We start from the raw sequence: 19,492 nt of genomic DNA on the forward strand, positions 1-19,492 counted from the left end.
ACGACTCACGCTACATCCTCACAGCTTTACTTCTGCCAGTACCTCGTCTCCTAGCTTCCAAAGTTAACAGAAGCAGTCCTGCAAACCTGGCAGAACTAGCACTCCTGAAAGAAAGGATATTGCGGAGACATAGCATAGCTACAGCCTGGGCAACGTTTCCAGAATGAGATTTTCACTCTGCAGCGGAGTGTGCGCTGATATGAAACTTCCTGGCAGATTAAAACTGTGTGCCGGACCGAGACTCGAACTCGGGACCTTTGCCTCTCGGGGGCAAGTGCTCCACCAACTGAGCCATGCAAGCACAACTCACGCCCCATGCTCACAGCTTTATTTCTGCCAGTACCTCGTCTCCTACCTTCCAAAGTTAACAGAAGCTCTCCTGCGAACCTTGCAGAACTGACACTCCTGAAAGAAAGGATATTGCGGAGACATGGCATAGCCACAGGCTGGGGAATGTTTCCAGAATGAGATTTTCACTCTGCAGCGGAGTGTGCGCTGATATGAAACTTCCTGGCAGATTAAAACTGCGTGCCGGACCGAGACTCGAACAAGGGACATTTGCCTCTCGGGGGCAAGTGCTCTACCAACTGAGCCACCCAAGCACGACTCACGCTACATCCTCACAGCTTTACTTCTGCCAGTAGGTCGTCTCCTACCTTCCAAAGTTAACAGAAGCTCTCCTGCGAACCTTGCAGAACTAGCACTCCTGAAAGAAAGGATATTGCGGAGACATGGCATAGCCACAGCCTGGGGAATGTTTCCAGAATGAGATTTTCACTCTGCAGAGGAGTGTGCGCTGATATGAAACTTCCTGGAAGATTAAAACTGCGTGCCGGACCGATACCCGAACTCGGGACATTTGCCTCTTGCGGGGAAGTGCTCTACCAACCGAGCCACCCAAGCACAACTCACGCCCCATTGCCACAGCTTTATTTCTGCCAGTACCTCGTCTCCTACCTTCCAAAGTTAACAGAAGCTCTCCTGCGAATCTTGCAGAACTAGCACTCCTGAAAGAAAGGATATTGCGGAGACATGGCATAGCCACAGCCTGGGGAATGTTTCCAGAATGAGATTTTCACTCTGCAGAGGAGTGTGCGCTGATATGTAACTTCCTGGAAGATTAAAACTGCGTGCCGGACCGAGACTCGAACTCGGGACCTTTGCCTCTCGGGGGCAAGTGCTCTACCAACTGAGCCATGGAAGCACAACTCACGCCCCATGCTCACAGCTTTATTTCTGCCAGTACCTCGTCTCCTACCTTCCAAAGTTAACAGAACCTCTCCTGCGAACCTTGCAGAACTAGCACTCCTGAAAGAAAGGATATTGCGGAGACATGGCATTGCTACAGCCTGGGGAATGTTTCCAGAATTAGATTTTCACTCTGCAGCAGAGTGTGCGCTGATATGAAACTTCCTGGCAGATTAAAACTGCGTGCCGGACCGAGACTCGAACTCGGGACCTTTGCCTCTCGCGGACAAGTACTCTAGCAACTGAGCCACCCAAGCACGACTCACGCTCCATCCTCACAGCTTTACTTCTGCCAGTACCTCGTCTCCTACCTTCCAAAGTTAACAGAAGCTCTCCTGCGAACCTTGCAGAACTAGCACTCCTGAAAGAAAGGATATTGCGGAGAAATGGCATAGCTACAGCCTGGGGAATGTTTCCAGAATGAGATTTTCACTCTGCAGCAGAGTGTGCGCTGATATGAAACTTCATGGCAGATTAAAACTGTGTGCCAGACCGAGACTCGAACTCGGGAATTTTTCCTCTGGGGGGCAAGTGCTCTACCACCTGAGCCACCCAAGCACAACTCACGCCTCATGCTCACAGCTTTATTTCTGCCAGTGCCTCGTCTCCTACCTTGCAAAGTTAACAGAAGCGCTCCTGCGAACCTTGCAGAACTAGCACTCCTGAAAGAAAGGATATTGTGGAGACATGGCATAGCTACAGCCTGGGGAATGTTTCCAGAATGAGATTTTCACTCTGCAGCGGAGTGTGCGCTGATATGAAGCTTCCTGGCAGATTAAAACTGCGTGCCGGACCAAGACTCGAACTCGGGACATTTGCCTGTCGCGGGCAAGTGCTCTACCAAAAGAGCCACCCAAGCACAACTCACGCTCCATCCTCACAGCTTTATTTCTGCCAGTACCTCGTCTCCTACCTTCGAAAGTTAACAGAAGTTCTCCTGCGAAACTTGCAGAACTAGCACTCCTGAAAGAAAGGATATTGCGGAGACATGGCATAGCTACAGCCTGGGGAATGTTTCCAGAATGAGATTTTCACTCTGCAGCGGAGTGTGCGCTGATATGAAACTTCCTGGCAGATTAAAACTGCGTGCCAGACCGAGACTCGAAATCGGGACCTTTTCCTCTGGGGGGCAAGTGCTCTACCACCTGAGCCACCCAAGCACAACTCACGCTCCATCCTCACAGCTTTACTTCTGCCAGTACCTCGTCTCCTACCTTCCAAAGTTAACAGAAGCGCTCCTGCGAAGCTTGCAGAACTAGCACTCCTGAAAGAAAGGATATTGCGGAGACATGGCATAGCTACAGCCTGGGGAATGTTTCAAGAATGAGATTTTCACTCTGCAGCGGAGTGTGCGCTGATATGAAACTTCCTGGCAGAATAAAACTGCGTGCCGGACCAAGACTCGAGCTCAGGACATTTGCCTCTCGCGGGCAAATGCTCTACCAACCGAGCCACCCAAGCACAACTCACGCTCCATCCTCACAGCTTTATTTCTGCCAGTACCTCGTATCCTACCTTCTAAAGTTAACAGGAGTTCTCGTGCGAAACTTGCAGAACCAGCACTCCTGAAAGAAAGGATATTGCGGAGACATGGCATAGCTACAGCCTGGGGAATGTTTCCAGAATGAGATTTTCACTCTGCAGCGGAGTGTGCGCTGATATGAAAGTTCCTGGCAGATTAAAACTGCGTGCCGGACCGAGACTCGAACTCGGTACCTTTGCCTCTCGGTGGCAAGTGCTCTACCAACTGAGCCACCCAAGCACGACTCACGCCCCATCCTCACAGCTTTACTTCTGCCAGTACCTCATCTCCTACCTTACTAAGTTAACAGAAGCTCTCCTGCGAACCTTGCAGAACTAGCACTCCTGAAAGAAAGGATATTGCGGAGTCATGGCATAGCCACAGGCTGGGGAATGTTTCCAGAATGAGATTTTCACTCTGCAGTGCAGTGTGCGCTGATATGAAACTTCCTGGCAGATTAAATCTGCGTGCCAGACCGAGACTCGAACTCGGGACATTTGCCTCTCGCGGGCAAGTGCTCTACCAACTGAGCCACATAAGCACGACCCACGCTCCATCCTCACAGCTTTATTTCTGCCAGTACCTCGTCTCCTAAATTCCAAAGATAACAGAAGCTCTCCTGCAAAACTCGAAGAACTAGCACTCCTGAAAGAAAGGACATTGCGTAGAAATGGCATAGCTACAGCCTGTGGAATGTTTCCAGAATGAGATTTTCACTCTGCAGCGGAGTGTGCGCTGATATGAAACTTCATGGCAGATTAAAACTTCGTGCCGGACCGAGACTCGAACTCGGGACGTTTGCCTCTCGCGGGCAAGTGCTCTACCAACCGAGCCACCCAAGCACAACTCACGCTCCATCCTCACAGCTTTACTTCTGCCAGTACCTCGTCTCCTACCTTCCAAAGATAACAGAAGATCTCCTGCGAACCTTGAAGAACTAGCACTCCTGAAAGATAAGATATTGCGGAGACATGGCTTAGCTACAGCCTGGGGAATGTTTCCGGAATGAGATTTTCACTCTGCAGTGGAGTGTGCGCTGATATGAAACTTCCTGGCAGATTAAAAGTGCGTGCCGGACCGAGACTCGAACTCGGGACTTTTGCTTCTCGGGGGCAAGTGCTCTACTAACTGAGCCACCCGAGCATAACTCACGGCCCAAGCTCACAGCTTTATTTCTGCCAGTACCTCGTCTCCTACCTTCCAAAGTTAACAGAAGCTCTCCTGCGAACCTTGCAGAACTAGCACTCCTGATAGAAAGGATATTGCGGAGACATGGCATAGCTACAGCCTGGGGAATGTTTCCAGAATGAGATTTTCACTCAGCAGCGGAGTGTGCGCTGATATGAAACTTCCTGACAGATTAAAACTGCGTGCCGGACCGAGACTCGAATTCGGGACATTTGCCTCTCGCGGGCAAGTGCTCTACCACCTGAGCCACCCAAGCACAACTCACGCCCCATGCTCACAGCTTTATTTCTGCCAGTACCTCGTCTCCTACCTTCCAAAGTTAACAGAAGCTCTACTGCGAACCTTGCGGAACTAGCACTCCTGAAAGAAAGGATATTGCGGAGACATGGCATAGCTACAGCCTGGGGAATGTTTCCAGAAAGAGATTTTCACTCTGCAGCGGAGTGTGCGCTGATATGAAACTTCCTGGCAGATTAAAACTGCGTGCCGGACCGAGACTCGAACTCGGGACATTTGCCTCTCGCGGGCAAGTGCTCTACCAACCGAGCCACCCAAGCACAACTCACGCCCCATGCTCACAGCTTTATTTCTGCCAGTACCTCGTCTCCTACCTTCCAAAGTTAACAGAAGCTCTCCTGCGAACCTTGCAGAACTAGCACTCCTGAAAGAAAGGATATTACGGAGACATGGCATAGCTACAGCCTGGAGAATGTTTCCAGAATGAGATTTTCACTCTGCAGCGGAGTGTGCGCTGATATGAAACTTCCTGGCAGATTAAAACTGCGTGCCGGATCGAGACTCGAACTCGGGAGATTAGCCTCTCGCGGGCAAGTGCTCTACCAACTGAACCACCCTAGCACAACTCACGCCCCTTGCTCACAGCTTTATTTCTCTCAGTACCTCGTCTCCTACCTTCCAAAGTTAACAGAAGCTCTCCTGCGAACCTTGCAGAACTAGCACTCCTGAAAGAAAGGATATTGCGGAGACATGGCATAGCTACAGCCTGGGGAATGTTTCCAGAATGAGATTTTCACTCTGCAGAGAAGTGTGCGCTGATATGAAACTTCCTGGCAGATTAAAACTGCGTGCCGGACCGAGCCTCGAATTCGGGACCTTTGCCTCTCGCGGGCAAGTGCTCTACCAACCGAGCCACCCAAGTACAACTCACGCCCCATGCTCACAGCTTTATTTCTGCCAGTACCTCGTCTCCTACGTTCCAAAGTTAACAGAAGCTCTCCTGCGAACCTTGCAGAACTAGCACTCCAGAAAGAAAGGATATTGCGGAGACATGGCATAGCTACTGCCTGGGGAATGTTTCCGGAATGAGATTTTCACTCTGCAGCGGAGTGTGCGCTGATATGAAACTTCGTGGCAGATTAAAACTGCGTGCCGGACCGAGACTCGAACTCGGGACATTTGCCTCTCGCGGGCAAGTGCTCTACAAACCGAGCCACCCAAGGACAACTCACGCACCATCCTCACAGCTTTACTTCTGCCAGTACCTCGTCTCCTACCTTCCAAAGTTAACACAAGTTCTCCTGCGAACCTTGCAGAACTAGCACTCCTGAAAGAAAGGATATTGCCGAGACATGGCATAGCTACAGCCTGGGGAATGTTTACAGAATGAGATTTTCACTCTGCAGCGGAGAGTGCGCTGATATGAAACTTCCTGACAGATTAAAACTGCGTGCCGGACCGAGACGCGAACTCGGGACATTTGCCCCTCGCGGGCAAGTGCTCTACCAGCCGAGCCACCCAAGCACAACTCACGCCCCATGCTCACAGCTTTATTTCTGCCAGTACCTCTTCTCCTACCTTCCAAAGTTAACAGAAGCTCTCCTGCGAAACTTGCAGAACTAGCACTCCTGAAAGAAAGGATATTGCGGAGACATGGTATAGCTACAGCCTGGGGAATGTTTCCAGAATGAGATTTTCACTCTGCAGTGGAGTGTGCGCAGATATGAAACTTCCTGGCAGATTAAAACTGCGTGACGGACCGAGACTCGAACTCGGGACCTTTGCTTCTCGGGGGCAAGTGCTCTACCAACTGAGCCACCCAAGCACGACTCACGCTACATCCTCACAGCTTTACTTCTGCCAGTACCTCGTCTCCTAGCTTCCAAAGTTAACAGAAGCAGTCCTGCAAACCTGGCAGAACTAGCACTCCTGAAAGAAAGGATATTGCGGAGACATAGCATAGCTACAGCCTGGGGAACGTTTCCAGAATGAGATTTTCACTCTGCAGCGGAGTGTGCGCTGATATGAAACTTCCTGGCAGATTAAAACTGTGTGCCGGAATGAGACTCGAACTCGGGACCTTTGCCTCTCGGGGGCAAGTGCTCCACCAACTGAGCCATGCAAGCACAACTCACGCCCCATGCTCACAGCTTTATTTCTGCCAGTACCTCGTCTCCTACCTTCCAAAGTTAACAGAAGCTCTCCTGCGAACCTTGCAGAACTGACACTCCTGAAAGAAAGGATATTGCGGAGACATGGCATAGCCACAGGCTGGGGAATGTTTCCAGAATGAGATTTTCACTCTGCAGCGGAGTGTGCGCTGATATGAAACTTCCTGGCAGATTAAAACTGCGTGCCGGACCGAGACTCGAACTCGTGACCTTTGCCTCTCGGGGGCAAGTGCTCTACCAACTGAGCCACCCAAGCACGACCCACGCTACATCCTCACAGCTTTACTTCTGCCAGTAGGTCGTCTCCTACCTTCCAAAGTTAACAGAAGCTCTCCTGCGAACCTTGCAGAACTAGCACTCCTGAAAGAAAGGATTTTGCGGAGACATGGCATAGCCACAGCCTGGGGAATGTTTCCAGAATGAGATTTTCACTCTGCAGAGGAGTGTGCGCTGATATGAAACTTCCTGGAAGATTAAAACTGCGTGCCGGACCGATACCCGAACTCGGGACATTTGCCTCTTGCGGGGAAGTGCTCTACCAACCGAGCCACCCAAGCACAACTCACGCCCCATTGCCACAGCTTTATTTCTGCCAGTACCTCGTCTCCTACCTTCCAAAGTTAACAGAAGCTCTCCTGCGAATCTTGCAGAACTAGCACTCCTGAAAGAAAGGATATTGCGGAGACATGGCATAGCCACAGCCTGGGGAATGTTTCCAGAATGAGATTTTCACTCTGCAGAGGAGTGTGCGCTGATATGTAACTTCCTGGAAGATTAAAACTGCGTGCCGGACCGAGACTCGAACTCGGGACCTTTGCCTCTCGGGGGCAAGTGCTCTACCAACTGAGCCATGCAAGCACAACTCACGCCCCATGCTCACAGCTTTATTTCTGCCAGTACCTCGTCTCCTACCTTCCAAAGTTAACAGAACCTCTCCTGCGAACCTTGCAGAACTAGCACTCCTGAAAGAAAGGATATTGCGGAGACATGGCATTGCTACAGCCTGGGGAATGTTTCCAGAATTAGATTTTCACTCTGCAGCAGAGTGTGCGCTGATATGAAACTTCCTGGCAGATTAAAACTGCGTGCCGGACCGAGACTCGAACTCGGGACCTTTGCCTCTCGCGGACAAGTACTCTAGCAACTGAGCCACCCAAGCACGACTCACGCTCCATCCTCACAGCTTTACTTCTGCCAGTACCTCGTCTCCTACCTTCCAAAGTTAACAGAAGCTCTCCTGCGAACCTTGCAGAACTAGCACTCCTGAAAGAAAGGATATTGCGGAGAAATGGCATAGCTACAGCCTGGGGAATGTTTCCAGAATGAGATTTTCACTCTGCAGCAGAGTGTGCGCTGATATGAAACTTCATGGCAGATTAAAACTGTGTGCCAGACCGAGACTCGAACTCGGGAATTTTTCCTCTGGGGGGCAAGTGCTCTACCACCTGAGCCACCCAAGCACAACTCACGCCTCATGCTCACAGCTTTATTTCTGCCAGTGCCTCGTCTCCTACCTTCCAAAGTTAACAGAAGCGCTCCTGCGAACCTTGCAGAACTAGCACTCCTGAAAGAAAGGATATTGTGGAGACATGGCATAGCTACAGCCTGGGGAATGTTTCCAGAATGAGATTTTCACTCTGCAGCGGAGTGTGCGCTGATATGAAGCTTCCTGGCAGATTAAAACTGCGTGCCGGACCAAGACTCGAACTCGGGACATTTGCCTGTCGCGGGCAAGTGCTCTACCAACCGAGCCACCCAAGCACAACTCACGCTCCATCCTCACAGCTTTATTTCTGCCAGTACCTCGTCTCCTACCTTCGAAAGTTAACAGAAGTTCTCCTGCGAAACTTGCAGAACTAGCACTCCTGAAAGAAAGGATATTGCGGAGACATGGCATAGCTACAGCCTGGGGAATGTTTCCAGAATGAGATTTTCACTCTGCAGCGGAGTGTGCGCTGATATGAAACTTCCTGGCAGATTAAAACTGCGTGCCAGACCGAGACTCGAAATCGGGACCTTTTCCTCTGGGGGGCAAGTGCTCTACCACCTGAGCCACCCAAGCACAACTCACGCTCCATCCTCACAGCTTTACTTCTGCCAGTACCTCGTCTCCTACCTTCCAAAGTTAACAGAAGCGCTCCTGCGAAGCTTGCAGAACTAGCACTCCTGAAAGAAAGGATATTGCGGAGACATGGCATAGCTACAGCCTGGGGAATGTTTCCAGAATGAGATTTTCACTCTGCAGCGGAGTGTGCGCTGATATGAAACTTCCTGGCAGAATAAAACTGCGTGCCGGACCAAGACTCGAGCTCAGGACATTTGCCTCTCGCGGGCAAATGCTCTACCAACCGAGCCACCCAAGCACAACTCACGCTCCATCCTCACAGCTTTATTTCTGCCAGTACCTCGTATCCTACCTTCTAAAGTTAACAGGAGTTCTCGTGCGAAACTTGCAGAACCAGCACTCCTGAAAGAAAGGATATTGCGGAGACATGGCATAGCTACAGCCTGGGGAATGTTTCCAGAATGAGATTTTCACTCTGCAGCGGAGTGTGCGCTGATATGAAAGTTCCTGGCAGATTAAAACTGCGTGCCGGACCGAGACTCGAACTCGGTACCTTTGCCTCTCGGTGGCAAGTGCTCTACCAACTGAGCCACCCAAGCACGACTCACGCCCCATCCTCACAGCTTTACTTCTGCCAGTACCTCATCTCCTACCTTACAAAGTTAACAGAAGCTCTCCTGCGAACCTTGCAGAACTAGCACTCCTGAAAGAAAGGATATTGCGGAGTCATGGCATAGCCACAGGCTGGGGAATGTTTCCAGAATGAGATTTTCACTCTGCAGTGCAGTGTGCGCTGATATGAAACTTCCTGGCAGATTAAATCTGCGTGCCAGACCGAGACTCGAACTCGGGACATTTGCCTCTCGCGGGCAAGTGCTCTACCAACTGAGCCACATAAGCACGACCCACGCTCCATCCTCACAGCTTTATTTCTGCCAGTACCTCGTCTCCTAAATTCCAAAGATAACAGAAGCTCTCCTGCAAAACTCGAAGAACTAGCACTCCTGAAAGAAAGGACATTGCGTAGAAATGGCATAGCTACAGCCTGTGGAATGTTTCCAGAATGAGATTTTCACTCTGCAGCGGAGTGTGCGCTGATATGAAACTTCATGGCAGATTAAAACTGCGTGCCGGACCAAGACTCGAACTCGGGACATTTGCCTCTCGGGGGCAAGTGCTCTACTAACTGAGCCACCCGAGCATAACTCACGGCCCAAGCTCACAGCTTTATTTCTGCCAGTACCTCGTCTCCTACCTTCCAAAGTTAACAGAAGCTCTCCTGCGAACCTTGCAGAACTAGCACTCCTGATAGAAAGGATATTGCGGAGACATGGCATAGCTACAGCCTGGGGAATGTTTCCAGAATGAGATTTTCACTCAGCAGCGGAGTGTGCGCTGATATGAAACTTCCTGACAGATTAAAACTGCGTGCCGGACCGAGACTCGAATTCGGGACATTTGCCTCTCGCGGGCAAGTGCTCTACCACCTGAGCCACCCAAGCACAACTCACGCCCCATGCTCACAGCTTTATTTCTGCCAGTACCTCGTCTCCTACCTTCCAAAGTTAACAGAAGCTCTCCTGCGAACCTTGCGGAACTAGCACTCCTGAAAGAAAGGATATTGCGGAGACATGGCATAGCTACAGCCTGGGGAATGTTTCCAGAAAGAGATTTTCACTCTGCAGCGGAGTGTGCGCTGATATGAAACTTCCTGGCAGATTAAAACTGCGTGCCGGACCGAGACTCGAACTCGGGACATTTGCCTCTCGCGGGCAAGTGCTCTACCAACCGAGCCACCCAAGCACAACTCACGCCCCATGCTCACAGCTTTATTTCTGCCAGTACCTCGTCTCCTACCTTCCAAAGTTAACAGAAGCTCTCCTGCGAACCTTGCAGAACTAGCACTCCTGAAAGAAAGGATATTACGGAGACATGGCATAGCTACAGCCTGGAGAATGTTTCCAGAATGAGATTTTCACTCTGCAGCGGAGTGTGCGCTGATATGAAACTTCCTGGCAGATTAAAACTGCGTGCCGGATCGAGACTCGAACTCGGGAGATTAGCCTCTCGCGGGCAAGTGCTCTACCAACTGAACCACCCTAGCACAACTCACGCCCCTTGCTCACAGCTTTATTTCTCTCAGTACCTCGTCTCCTACCTTCCAAAGTTAACAGAAGCTCTCCTGCGAACCTTGCAGAACTAGCACTCCTGAAAGAAAGGATATTGCGGAGACATGGCATAGCTACAGCCTGGGGAATGTTTCCAGAATGAGATTTTCACTCTGCAGAGAAGTGTGCGCTGATATGAAACTTCCTGGCAGATTAAAACTGCGTGCCGGACCGAGCCTCGAATTCGGGACCTTTGCCTCTCGCGGGCAAGTGCTCTACCAACCGAGCCACCCAAGTACAACTCACGCCCCATGCTCACAGCTTTATTTCTGCCAGTACCTCGTCTCCTACGTTCCAAAGTTAACAGAAGCTCTCCTGCGAACCTTGCAGAACTAGCACTCCAGAAAGAAAGGATATTGCGGAGACATGGCATAGCTACAGCCTGGGGAATGTTTCCGGAATGAGATTTTCACTCTGCAGCGGAGTGTGCGCTGATATGAAACTTCGTGGCAGATTAAAACTGCGTGCCGGACCGAGACTCGAACTCGGGGCATTTGCCACTCGGGGGCAAGTGCTCTACCAACTGAGCCACCCAGGCACAACTCACGCCCCATGCTCACAGTTTTATTTCTGCCAGTACCTCGTCTCCTACCTTCCAAAGTTAACAGAAGCACTCCTGCGAACCTTGCAGTACTAGCACTCCTGAAAGAAAGGATATTGCGGAGACATGGCATAGCCACAGCCTGGGGAATGTTTCCAGAATGAGATTTTCACTCTGCAGTGGAGTGTCCGCTGATATGAAACTTCCTGGCAGATTAAAACTGCGTGCCGGACCGAGACTCGAACTCGGGACATTTGCCTCTCGCGGGCAAGTGCTCTACAAACCGAGCCACCCAAGGACAACTCACGCACCATCCTCACAGCTTTACTTCTGCCAGTACCTCGTCTCCTACCTTCCAAAGTTAACACAAGCTCTCCTGCGAACCTTGCAGAAGTAGCACTCCTGAAAGAAAGGATATTGCCGAGACATGGCATAGCTACAGCCTGGGGAATGTTTACAGAATGAGATTTTCACTCTGCAGCGGAGAGTGCGCTGATATGAAACTTCCTGACAGATTAAAACTGCGTGCCGGACCGAGACGCGAACTCGGGACATTTGCCCCTCGCGGGCAAGTGCTCTACCAACCGAGCCACCCAAGCACAACTCACGCCCCATGCTCACAGCTTTATTTCTGCCGGTACCTCGTCTCCTACCTTCCAAAGTTAACAGAAGCTCTCCTGCGAAACTTGCAGAACTAGCACTCCTGAAAGAAAGGATATTGCGGAGACATGGTATAGCTACAGCCTGGGGAATGTTTCCAGAATGAGATTTTCACTCTGCAGTGGAGTGTGCGCAGATATGAAACTTCCTGGCAGATTAAAACTGCGTGCCGGACCGAGACTCGAACTCGGGACCTTTTCCTCTCGGGGGCAAGTGCCCTACCAACTGAGCCACCCAAGCACGGCTCACGCTCCATCCTCACATCATTACTTCTGCCAGTACCTCGTCTCCTACCTTCCAAAGTTAACAGAAGCTCTCCTGCGAACCTTGCAGAACTAGCACTCCTGAAAGAAAGGATATTGCAGAGACATGGCATAGCTACAGCCTGGGGAATGTTTCCAGAATGAGATTTTCACTCTGCAGAGAAGTGTGCGCTGATATGAAACTTCCTGGCAGATTAAAACTGCGTGCCGAACCGATCCTCGAATTCGGGACATTTGCCTCTTGCGGGCAAGTGCTCTACCAACGAGCCACCCAAGCACAAGTCACGCCCCATGCTCAAAGCTTTATTTCTGCCAGTACCTCGTCTCCTACCTTCCAAAGTTAACAGAAGCTCTCCTGCGAACCTTGCAGAACTAGCACTCCTGAAAGAAAGGATATTGCGGAGACATGGCTTAGCCACAGCCTGGGGAATGTTTCCAGAATGAGATTTTCACTCTGCAGCGGAGTGTGCGCTGACATGAAACTTCCTGGCAGATTAAAACTGCGTGCCGGACCGAGACTCGAACTCGGGACATTTGCCTCTCGTGGCCAAGTGTTCTACCAACCGAGTCACCCAAACTTAACTCATGCTCCATCCTCACAGCTTTACTTCTGCCAGTACCTCGTCTCCTACGTTCCAAAGTTAACAGAAGCTCTCCTGCGAACCTTGCAGAACTAGCACTCCAGAAAGAAAGGATATTGCGGAGACATGGCATAGCTACAGCCTGGGGAATGTTTCCGGAATGAGATTTTCACTCTGCAGCGGAGTGTGCGCTGATATGAAACTTCCTGGCAGATTAAAACTGCGTGCCAGATCGAGACTCGAACTCGGGAGATTTGCCTCTCGCGGGCAAGTGCTCTACCAACTGAACCACCCAAGCACAACTCACGCCCCTTGCTCACAGCTTTATTTCTCTCAGTACCTCGTCTCCTACCTTCCAAAGTTAACAGAAGCTCTCCTGCGAACCTTGCAGAACTAGCACTCCTGAAAGAAAGGATGTTGCGGAGACATGGCATAGCTACAGCCTGGGGAATGTATCCAGAATGAGATTTTCACTCTGCAGAGAAGTGTGCGCTGATATGAAACTTCCTGGCAGATTAAAACTGCGTGCCGGACCGAGCCTCGAATTCGGGACCTTTGCCTCTCGCGGGCAAGTGCTCTACCAACCGAGCCACCCAAGTACAACTCACGCCCCATGCTCACAGCTTTATTTCTGCCAGTACCTCGTCTCCTACGTTCCAAAGTTAACAGAAGCTCTCCTGCGAACCTTGCAGAACTAGCACTCCAGAAAGAAAGGATATTGCGGAGACATGGCATAGCTACAGCCTGGGGAATGTTTCCAGAATGAGATTTTCACTCTGCAGCGGAGTGTGCGCTGATATGAAACTTCCTGGCAGATTAAAACTGCGTGCCAGACCGAGACTCGAAATCGGGACCTTTTCCTCTGGGGGGCAAGTGCTCTACCACCTGAGCCACCCAAGCACAACTCACGCTCCATCCTCACAGCTTTACTTCTGCCAGTACCTCGTCTCCTACCTTCCAAAGTTAACAGAAGCGCTCCTGCGAAGCTTGCAGAACTAGCACTCCTGAAAGAAAGGATATTGCGGAGACATGGCATAGCTACAGCCTGGGGAATGTTTCCAGAATGAGATTTTCACTCTGCAGCGGAGTGTGCGCTGTTATGAAACTTCCTGGCAGAATAAAACTGCGTGCCGGACCAAGACTCGAGCTCAGGACATTTGCCTCTCGCGGGCAAATGCTCTACCAACCGAGCCACCCAAGCACAACTCACGCTCCATCCTCACAGCTTTATTTCTGCCAGTACCTCGTATCCTACCTTCTAAAGTTAACAGGAGTTCTCGTGCGAAACTTGCAGAACCAGCACTCCTGAAAGAAAGGATATTGCGGAGACATGGCATAGCTACAGCCTGGGGAATGTTTCCAGAATGAGATTTTCACTCTGCAGCGGAGTGTGCGCTGATATGAAAGTTCCTGGCAGATTAAAACTGCGTGCCGGACCGAGACTCGAACTCGGTACCTTTGCCTCTCGGTGGCAAGTGCTCTACCAACTGAGCCACCCAAGCACGACTCACGCCCCATCCTCACAGCTTTACTTCTGCCAGTACCTCATCTCCTACCTTACAAAGTTAACAGAAGCTCTCCTGCGAACCTTGCAGAACTAGCACTCCTGAAAGAAAGGATATTGCGGAGTCATGGCATAGCCACAGGCTGGGGAATGTTTCCAGAATGAGATTTTCACTCTGCAGTGCAGTGTGCGCTGATATGAAACTTCCTGGCAGATTAAATCTGCGTGCCAGACCGAGACTCGAACTCGGGACATTTGCCTCTCGCGGGCAAGTGCTCTACCAAGTGAGCCACATAAGCACGACCCACGCTCCATCCTCACAGCTTTATTTCTGCCAGTACCTCGTCTCCTAAATTCCAAAGATAACAGAAGCTCTCCTGCAAAACTCGAAGAACTAGCACTCCTGAAAGAAAGGACATTGCGTAGAAATGGCATAGCTACAGCCTGTGGAATGTTTCCAGAATGAGATTTTCACTCTGCAGCGGAGTGTGCGCTGATATGAAACTTCATGGCAGATTAAAACTTCGTGCCGGACCGAGACTCGAACTCGGGACGTTTGCCTCTCGCGGGCAAGTGCTCTACCAACCGAGCCACCCAAGCACAACTCACGCTCCATCCTCACAGCTTTACTTCTGCCAGTACCTCGTCTCCTACCTTCCAAAGATAACAGAAGATCTCCTGCGAACCTTGAAGAACTAGCACTCCTGAAAGATAAGATATTGCGGAGACATGGCTTAGCTACAGCCTGGGGAATGTTTCCGGAATGAGATTTTCACTCTGCAGTGGAGTGTGCGCTGATATGAAACTTCCTGGCAGATTAAAAGTGCGTGCCGGACCGAGACTCGAACTCGGGACTTTTGCCTCTCGGGGGCAAGTGCTCTACCAACTGAGCCACCCAAGCACAACTCACGCTCCATCCTCACAGCTTTACTTCTGCCAGTACCTCGTCTCCTACCTTCCAAAGGTAACAGAAGATCTCCTGCGAACCTTGAAGAACTAGCACTCCTGAAAGATAAGATATTGCGGAGACATGGCTTAGCTACAGCCTGGGGAATGTTTCCGGAATGAGATTTTCACTCTGCAGTGGAGTGTGCGCTGATATGAAACTTCCTGGCAGATTAAAACTGCGTGCCGGACCAAGACTCGAACTCGGGACATTTGCCTCTCGGGGGCAAGTGCTCTACTAACTGAGCCACCCGAGCATAACTCACGGCCCAAGCTCACAGCTTTATTTCTGCCAGTACCTCGTCTCCTACCTTCCAAAGTTAACAGAAGCTCTCCTGCGAACCTTGCAGAACTAGCACTCCTGATAGAAAGGATATTGCGGAGACATGGCATAGCTACAGCCTGGGGAATGTTTCCAGAATGAGATTTTCACTCAGCAGCGGAGTGTGCGCTGATATGAAACTTCCTGACAGATTAAAACTGCGTGCCGGACCGAGACTCGAATTCGGGACATTTGCCTCTCGCGGGCAAGTGCTCTACCACCTGAGCCACCCAAGCACAACTCACGCCCCATGCTCACAGCTTTATTTCTGCCAGTACCTCGTCTCCTACCTTCCAAAGTTAACAGAAGCTCTCCTGCGAACCTTGCGGAACTAGCACTCCTGAAAGAAAGGATATTGCGGAGACATGGCATAGCTACAGCCTGGGGAATGTTTCCAGAAAGAGATTTTCACTCTGCAGCGGAGTGTGCGCTGATATGAAACTTCCTGGCAGATTAAAACTGCGTGCCGGACCGAGACTCGAACTCGGGACATTTGCCTCTCGCGGGCAAGTGCTCTACCAACCGAGCCACCCAAGCACAACTCACGCCCCATGCTCACAGCTTTATTTCTGCCAGTACCTCGTCTCCTACCTTCCAAAGTTAACAGAAGCTCTCCTGCGAACCTTGCAGAACTAGCACTCCTGAAAGAAAGGATATTACGGAGACATGGCATAGCTACAGCCTGGAGAATGTTTCCAGAATGAGATTTTCACTCTGCAGCGGAGTGTGCGCTGATATGAAACTTCCTGGCAGATTAAAACTGCGTGCCGGATCGAGACTCGAACTCGGGAGATTAGCCTCTCGCGGGCAAGTGCTCTACCAACTGAACCACCCTAGCACAACTCACGCCCCTTGCTCACAGCTTTATTTCTCTCAGTACCTCGTCTCCTACCTTCCAAAGTTAACAGAAGCTCTCCTGCGAACCTTGCAGAACTAGCACTCCTGAAAGAAAGGATATTGCGGAGACATGGCATAGCTACAGCCTGGGGAATGTTTCCAGAATGAGATTTTCACTCTGCAGAGAAGTGTGCGCTGATATGAAACTTCCTGGCAGATTAAAACTGCGTGCCGGACCGAGCCTCGAATTCGGGACCTTTGCCTCTCGCGGGCAAGTGCTCTACCAACCGAGCCACCCAAGTACAACTCACGCCCCATGCTCACAGCTTTATATCTGCCAGTACCTCGTCTCCTACGTTCCAAAGTTAACAGAAGCTCTCCTGCGAACCTTGCAGAACTAGCACTCCAGAAAGAAAGGATATTGCGGAGACATGGCATAGCTACAGCCTGGGGAATGTTTCCGGAATGAGATTTTCACTCTGCAGCGGAGTGTGCGCTGATATGAAACTTCGTGGCAGATTAAAACTGCGTGCCGGACCGAGACTCGAACTCGGGACATTTGCCTCTCGGGGGCAAGTGCTCTACCAACTGAGCCACCCAGGCACAACTCACGCCCCATGCTCACAGTTTTATTTCTGCCAGTACCTCGTCTCCTACCTTCCAAAGTTAACAGAAGCACTCCTGCGAACCTTGCAGTACTAGCACTCCTGAAAGAAAGGATATTGCGGACACATGGCATAGCCACAGCCTGGGGAATGTTTCCAGAATGAGATTTTCACTCTGCAGTGGAGTGTCCGCTGATATGAAACTTCCTGGCAGATTAAAACTGCGTGCCGGACCGAGACTCGAACTCGGGACATTTGCCTCTCGCGGGCAAGTGCTCTACAAACCGAGCCACCCAAGGACAACTCACGCACCATCCTCACAGCTTTACTTCTGCCAGTACCTCGTCTCCTACCTTCCAAAGTTAACACAAGCTCTCCTGCGAACCTTGCAGAACTAGCACTCCTGAAAGAAAGGATATTGCCGAGACATGGCATAGCTACAGCCTGGGGAATGTTTACAGAATGAGATTTTCACTCTGCAGCGGAGAGTGCGCTGATATGAAACTTCCTGACAGATTAAAACTGCGTGCCGGACCGAGACGCGAACTCGGGACATTTGCCCCTCGCGGGCAAGTGCTCTACCAACCGAGCCACCCAAGCACAACTCACGCCCCATGCTCACAGCTTTATTTCTGCCAGTACTTCGTCTCCTACCTTCCAAAGTTAACAGAAGCTCTCCTGCGAAACTTGCAGAACTAGCCCTCCTGAAAGAAAGGATATTGCGGAGACATGGTATAGCTACAGCCTGGGAAATGTTTCCAGAATGAGATTTTCACTCTGCAGTGGAGTGTGCGCAGATATGAAACTTCCTGGCAGATTAAAACTGCGTGCCGGACCGAGACTCGAACTCGGGACCTTTTCCTCTCGGGGGCAAGTGCCCTACCAACTGAGCCACCCAAGCACGGCTCACGCTCCATCCTCACATCATTACTTCTGCCAGTACCTCGTCTCCTACCTTCCAAAGTTAACAGAAGCTCTCCTGCGAACCTTGCAGAACTAGCACTCCTGAAAGAAAGGATATTGCAGAGACATGGCATAGCTACAGCCTGGGGAATGTTTCCAGAATGAGATTTTCACTCTGCAGAGAAGTGTGCGCTGATATGAAACTTCCTGGCAGATTAAAACTGCGTGCCGAACCGATCCTCGAATTCGGGACATTTGCCTCTTGCGGGCAAGTGCTCTACCAACGAGCCACCCAAGCACAAGTCACGCCCCATGCTCAAAGCTTTATTTCTGCCAGTACCTCGTCTCCTACCTTCCAAAGTTAACAGAAGCTCTCCTGCGAACCTTGCAGAACTAGCACTCCTGAAAGAAAGGATATTGCGGAGACATGGCTTAGCCACAGCCTGGGGAATGTTTCCAGAATGAGATTTTCACTCTGCAGCGGAGTGTGCGCTGACATGAAACTTCCTGGCAGATTAAAACTGCGTGCCGGACCGAGACTCGAACTCGGGACATTTGCCTCTCGTGGCCAAGTGTTCTACCAACCGAGTCACCCAAACTTAACTCATGCTCCATCCTCACAGCTTTACTTCTGCCAGTACCTCGTCTCCTACGTTCCAAAGTTAACAGAAGCTCTCCTGCGAACCTTGCAGAACTAGCACTCCAGAAAGAAAGGATATTGCGGAGACATGGCATAGCTACAGCCTGGGGAATGTTTCCGGAATGAGATTTTCACTCTGCAGCGGAGTGTGCGCTGATATGAAACTTCCTGGCAGATTAAAACTGCGTGCCAGATCGAGACTCGAACTCGGGAGATTTGCCTCTCGCGGGCAAGTGCTCTACCAACTGAACCACCCAAGCACAACTCACGCCCCTTGCTCACAGCTTTATTTCTCTCAGTACCTCGTCTCCTACCTTCCAAAGTTAACAGAAGCTCTCCTGCGAACCTTGCAGAACTAGCACTCCTGAAAGAAAGGATGTTGCGGAGACATGGCATAGCTACACCCTGGGGAATGTATCCAGAATGAGATTTTCACTCTGCAGAGAAGTGTGCGCTGATATGAAACTTCCTGGCAGATTAAAACTGCGTGCCGGACCGAGCCTCGAATTCGGGACCTTTGCCTCTCGCGGGCAAGTGCTCTACCAACCGAGCCACCCAAGTACAACTCACGCCCCATGCTCACAGCTTTATTTCTGCCAGTACCTCGTCTCCTACGTTCCAAAGTTAACAGAAGCTCTCCTGCGAACCTTGCAGAACTAGCACTCCAGAAAGAAAGGATATTGCGGAGACATGGCATAGCTACAGCCTGGGGAATGTTTCCGGAATGAGATTTTCACTCTGCAGCGGAGTGTGCGCTGATATGAAACTTCGTGGCAGATTAAAACTGCGTGCCGGACCGAGACTCGAACTCGGGACATTTGCCTCTCGGGGGCAAGTGCTCTACCAACTGAGCCACCCAGGCACAACTCACGCCCCATGCTCACAGTTTTATTTCTGCCAGTACCTCGTCTCCTACCTTCCAAAGTTAACAGAAGCACTCCTGCGAACCTTGCAGTACTAGCACTCCTGAAAGAAAGGATATTGCGGAGACATGGCATAGCCACAGCCTGGGGAATGTTTCCAGAATGAGATTTTCACTCTGCAGTGGAGTGTCCGCTGATATGAAACTTCCTGGCAGATTAAAACTGCGTG

General features: G+C 50.8%; 3 non-coding genes across 3 annotated transcripts; all 3 read right to left on the reverse strand.

The window, feature by feature from the left end:
- Positions 1 to 11,060: 11,060 nt before the first annotated feature.
- Trnas-cga lies at positions 11,061 to 11,137 on the reverse strand. Its single transcript has one exon. It is a non-coding gene; the product is annotated as a tRNA-Ser (tRNA).
- Positions 11,138 to 16,778: 5,641 nt separating this feature from the next.
- Positions 16,779 to 16,855, reverse strand: Trnas-cga. The gene has a single exon. It is a non-coding gene; the product is annotated as a tRNA-Ser (tRNA).
- A 2,330-nt stretch (positions 16,856 to 19,185) lies between these two features.
- Trnas-cga lies at positions 19,186 to 19,262 on the reverse strand. The gene has a single exon. It is a non-coding gene; the product is annotated as a tRNA-Ser (tRNA).
- Positions 19,263 to 19,492: the final 230 nt, after the last annotated feature.

The sequence above is a fragment of the Schistocerca piceifrons genome, chromosome 11 (assembly GCF_021461385.2).
Source record: "Schistocerca piceifrons isolate TAMUIC-IGC-003096 chromosome 11, iqSchPice1.1, whole genome shotgun sequence".
In the NCBI taxonomy this organism is placed as follows: Eukaryota; Metazoa; Arthropoda; class Insecta; order Orthoptera; family Acrididae; genus Schistocerca; species Schistocerca piceifrons.